The sequence below is a fragment of the Lasioglossum baleicum genome, chromosome 8, assembly GCF_051020765.1.
Source record: "Lasioglossum baleicum chromosome 8, iyLasBale1, whole genome shotgun sequence".
NCBI classification, from domain to species: Eukaryota; Metazoa; Arthropoda; class Insecta; order Hymenoptera; family Halictidae; genus Lasioglossum; species Lasioglossum baleicum.
The window spans coordinates 2,527,296-2,533,295 of NC_134936.1; the positions used below are offsets into that span (position 1 = coordinate 2,527,296).

The 6,000-nt window shown below is 33.1% G+C and overlaps 1 pseudogene; it reads right to left on the reverse strand.

The window, feature by feature from the left end:
- Window positions 1-562: 562 nt before the first annotated feature.
- On the reverse strand, window positions 563-5,422 carry LOC143211625 (cytochrome c oxidase subunit 1-like; annotated as a pseudogene).
- Between the last annotated feature and the right edge of the window lie 578 nt (window positions 5,423-6,000).

Genomic DNA, 6,000 nt, shown 5'->3' on the forward strand with positions numbered 1-6,000 from the left:
TAAAATAAGTAGGGTTTCATAATTCATCAATAAAATATAAAGTTTTTAATGAAGGGATAGAAATAATTAATAATATAATTATGGGGGTAATAGTTCATAAAATTTCAATATTATGATTTTTTAATAGTTTTAAATTTAAAAATTTATTATTTAAAATAAAAATTAATATATATAAAGTAGATATAGTAATTATTATTAAAATAATTATAGTAAAATTATAAAAATAATATAGGTTATCTGCAAATGGGGAGTTGAGATCTTGAAAGGAATATATATTTCATGTAGCAATATTTTATATTATTTAAATAAATAAGTGTATGGTTTACAAACCAATAATAAATTAATTTTATAAAATAGTTTAGATTATTAATTAAAATAGTGATAAATTAATTTATTAATAAAAATAAAATAAAGTATTAAATTTTAATAAAAATTAAAAATTTTTAAATGAATCTTAATTTTATCGCACTATTCTGCCATATTAAAATTTAATCATAATAATAGGTAATTCATTATATGAATGGTATAATGGTGGGTAATTTTGAAGTCATTCTAATGATGATTGATAATATTTAAATATAATTATACGTTTTGAAATTAAACTTTCTAGAATAATATAAATTAATATAATTATTCTATTAAAGGAAATTAATGATCCAATTGATGAAATAATATTTCAACAATAATATGCATCAGGGTAATCTGAATATCGTCGTGGTATTCCTATTAAACCTAAAAAATGTTGAGGAAAAAAAGTTAAATTTACTCCTGAAAATATTATAATAAATAAATATTATAATATTTAATATTTTTTTATTTAAAGTTAATCCAGTAAAAATTGGGTATCAATGAATTAATCTAGCAATAATGGCAAATACTGCTCCTATGGATAAAACATAGTGAAAATGCCCAATTACATAATAAGTATCATGAAGTATAATATCAATTGAAGAGTTTGATAATATAATTCCTGTTAATCCTCCTATGGTGAATAGAAAAATAAATCCGATGGTTCAAATAATAGAAGGGGTTAAAATAATTTTTGACCCACAATATGTGGCAAGTCATCTAAATACTTTAATTCCTGTGGAGATAGCAATAATTATTGTGGCAGACGTAAAGTATGCACGTGTATCTACATCTATTCCTACAGTAAATATATGATGAGCTCAAACAATAAAACCTAAAAATCCAATTCCTAATATAGCATAAATTATTCCTAAGTTCCCAAAAATTTCTTTTTTTCCTCTTTCATTAAAAATAATATGTGAAATTAACCCAAATCCAGGTAAAATTAAAATATACACTTCTGGGTGGCCAAAAAATCAAAATAAATGTTGGTATAAAATAGGGTCTCCTCCTCCTGAGGGGTCAAAAAATGATGTATTTAAATTTCGGTCAGTAAGAAGTATAGTAATAGCTCCTGCTAGGATAGGTAAAGATAATAATAATAAAATAGCAGTAATTTTTACTGATCATGGGAATAAAGGAATTTGGTCATAATTAATAGAAATATTTTTTATTAATATAATTGATACAATAAAATTAATAGCTCCTATAATAGATGAAATACCCGCTATATGTAATGAAAAAATTGTGCAATCTATAGATATAGATGGATGAAATATTGAGGTTGATAATGGAGGGTAAATAGTTCAACCAGTACCTGACCCTGATGCTATAATTCTTCTTATTAATAATATAAATAATGATGGGATAAGTAACCAAAATCTTATATTATTTATTCGAGGGAATGCTATATCTGGAGCCCCAATTATTAGTGGAGTTAATCAATTTCCAAATCCTCCAATTATAAAAGGTATTACTATAAAAAAAATTATAATAAATGCATGAGAAGTGATAATAGTATTATAAATTTGATCATTATTAATTCATATTCCGGGGGCACTTAATTCTATTCGAATAATTATTCTTAGGGAAGCCCCAATTATTCCAGCTCATATAGCAAAGATAAAGTAAAGTATTCCAATATTTTTATGGTTAGTGGAATAAAATCATTTTTTGAAATAAATATTATGCCTGATTTAAAGGAGTAAATTGTAAATTTATAAATGGAATTAATTTTTCTAATATTATATATATATATATATATTGGTACGGATGACGAACAGGTGTTCAATATCATCTCTGGCAGGAACCGTCCTAGATAAACGAACAGAGTTTTTCTCCAGATAAACATACATAACTGTTTAGGTTAGTTTAGGGCCCAAACGTACGCACGACCAACTGGTCGTTGACAAAATACGAATGTTCACTTGAAGGGTACTGACAAGTACCACCCGTCATTGCAGGGCTATATAAGCCCTTACATTTCTACTCTCGTGGGCTAGTACTGTCGTAATCACGAATAGTGTCGCGTCGTGCTGCATCTCGGAAGTCAACTACCAGTGAGATCGGACGTTCGTTCCTTTTGAATCAAAGTTTAACCGTACAGATTCCGCGAGTTCGGTCTAAAATCTGTTAGGCAGTGACAAGGTTGCTCCGAGTCCCCCGCATTGCCAGTGCGTCAACACCGTGCGTCTTAGCTTAGGTAATATCACCTTTCAATTTCTTTCCTATTCTAAATTCAGTTCATTCGCGACACAAATACACTTGTAGAACGAAACTCTATAGTAAGAATATATTTGTCTTCTTTTGATAATTAACTCAAATTCATTAAACCCATAATTATCGTCCAATATCCTAACCAAGTAATTGAACGTCCCCACATGATACAATCTTACCGCTCGGATTGTATCAATTAAATTATACTAGTTACGAGGCTTACTAATTATCCTAGCAATTCCCTGATTAACCATCAGGTTCTTTCGCGACATTCCAATTGTCCGAACAGAGATTTACCCAACCTAGCGGCTCCCCAGTTTCGCATTGGGTTCGTCCGCCTCCTAACAGCTCCCTGATTTCGCATCAGGTTCGTCTGTGCTATTATACAACCTCCTAGCAGCTCCCCGGTTTTGCATCGGGTTCGTCTGCGTTTGACTCCATTCCTAGAGGCTCCCTGACTTCGCGTCAGGTTCGTCCTCGCTGTCAATAATCCTAGCGGCTCCCCAATTTCGCATTGGGTTCGTCCGCGTTCCTTAACTAACAAGTTTATATCATATTCCTAGGGTAATAACCCTTCGCCGGCCACTCGTGCTGCTCGCGGCCCTGGCTCGTAACAATATATATATATGATATTAGTAAGGTATTAAGATTTAAATAATTATTTAATAATTAATATATATATATATAAAACTTTGAAGGTTTTAAGTTTAATTAACTTAAAATCTTATTTATATAGTTTAATTTAAAATATTAAATTGTAAATTTAAAGATAATATATATATATATATATATAATTATTAATCTATAAGAATATAAGAAAAAATTATTAAAAAATTAGTAAATATTAAATTGAAAATTGAATAATAATTAATTTTTTTTTTTAAATTAATTTTATGATTAATTTTTATGAAATTTAAATAATAATTGTAATTATTAAAATTTAAATAATTAAAAGTTATTATTAATCTATATAAAATTAATAAAAATATAATAAAAATTGTTATTATTTAATTTTATAATATAATTAATTAAATTTCATTTTATAATAAATGTTGAAAAAGGGGGTAATTGAGCGTAAATAAATATCAATAAATTAAAAAAATTATTTTTAGAAATATTTAAATTTAATGAATTTTTATAATATACAGAGGATGAATTTAATATTAATATTACATATAATGTAATTATTATATATATAATTAAGTAATATATTATTAATGTAATATTAAAGAATCTAAAAATAATTATTAAGGGCATATTATATATAGATGAATAATTTAATAATATTGGGTAAGATGAAGTATTGAATCTAAAAATAATAGGGGGTAATGTTATAATTATTAAAATATTTATAATATAAAAATTAAATTTAATAAAATAGATAAAAATTAATATTGGAATAATTTTTATGATAGTAAGTAAAGGGATTAAGGAAATATAATTAATATTTTTTATTATAAAATTTATTCAGTTATTTAAGGGGAATATTCCTAGTTTTATTCAAACTCTAAAAATTAATAAATAATTAATGGGTATTATATAAGATAAGTTTAAAATTGAAAATATAATTAAAATTGATGAAATTCTAGAAATAAGAAAATATAAAATTCTATAAATTTTAATTGAGTTAATATTTAAGTAAACTACAAATGATATTGATGAAATTTCTAGAAATATTCATATAAGGAATAAATTAGGGGTATTTATTGATAAAATAGATATAATTATCAATAATAAGTAAATTAGTAAATTAATTTATAATTAATAATAATATTTATTGTAACAAACCTGCACTAGGCAAGCTTGTTACGAACGGCTGATCCCCGAAAGAACCCGAGGTACCCCGAGATCCACCGATCCACACCGGTATAAACAACACTTCCCCGAAACTCCTTGATCAAAGTGTCATCCACCAAAAACCCAAATATACACAAAAACCAGTAGAAAAACCATAGAACACACCTTACCTCACCACCAACCCTCACCTCCAAACAGTACATTTTGGGGAGTATAAAAGGCCTCCGAAATAGGCCAAATCATCGCAGTCCTGCTTAGGCGACCTAAGCAACCACCACGCACCAGGTACCCGATCCTCCGACGACGACGTCGTAACCAGTCCGCCGTAAAGTACCGTTCCCTCGACGAAGACGTCGACGCCTGCACCAACGACCTCCAGTAGTACCGTTCCCTCGACGAAGACGTCGACGCCTGTACCGACTACCTCCAGTAGTACCGTTCCCTCGACGAAGACGTCGACGCCTGTGCCGACTACCTCCAGTAGTACCGTTCTCTCGACGAAGACGTCGACGCCTGTACCGACTACCTCCAGTAGTACCGTTCTCTCGACGAAGACGTCGACGCCTGTACCGACTACCTCCAGTAGTACCGCTCCCGTGGCGAGACGTCACCTCCTGCACCGAACCCCACTGCCACCGTTCCTGTGACGAGACGTCACCTCCTGCACCCCGAACCACACTGTCACCGTTCCCGTGACGAGACGTCACCTCCTGCGCCGAACCCCGTTTAGACCGTTCCTGTGACGAGACGTCACCTCCTGTACCCCGAACCGCCCTGGCCCCGTTCCCGCGACGAGACGTCACCCCCTGCACCGAACCCCGTTGAGATCGCTCCCGTGACGAGACGCCATCTCCTGTAGGGACCTTTGACGCCGTTCCTGTGACGAGACGTTTGACACTGTCCCTGTGACGAGACGTCACCAAACCACCGTTGACACCGTTCCCGTGACGAGACGTCACCGCCTACGCCGAACCTCCCCTAACACCGATCCTCCGGCGAGACGCCGTACCCTGCACCAAATCAAGCTCCGACTACCGCTCCACGACGATCCTGCGATCATCACTCATCATCACCGTCGTTACGAGGTGGCGAGCGTCGCCTTATCACTAAAACGTCGTTTTGTTTATTTCGTACCCTTGCACCACGTCTTCCCGCTCCGACTCTCGCGACGCGAACCCCGGCACGGCGAGCTATTCCCGCATTAAAGAGACCCCGGTCTGAATAACCGATCACGCGAGAAACCGGCCCCGTTACATTATTTAATTTTGAAATTAATAATAATAATATATATATATATATATATATATATATATATACAGGGTGTCCCAAAATTCGTGAAAATCCCGAAAGGGGTTGGTCCCTGAGACCATTCTAAGAGACATTTTCCTTTGCACCAATGTCAACTGCGGCTTTGTTTAGGAGTTATTAACGAAAAACACGGACCAATCAGAGCGCGTCCTGGTCCGCCGCGCCGCGCCACGCCGGCAAGCGAGTGTCGGTGGTACGCCGTGACATCGCAACGAACAAGAGTTTCTCGATAATGTGAATCCTCTCCGATTTCGATGAGCTTTGGATACGTTGTCCAGACCATGATTCTGAACAACATTTCTCTTTAGACTTTTTGGCGATCGGCTTTAG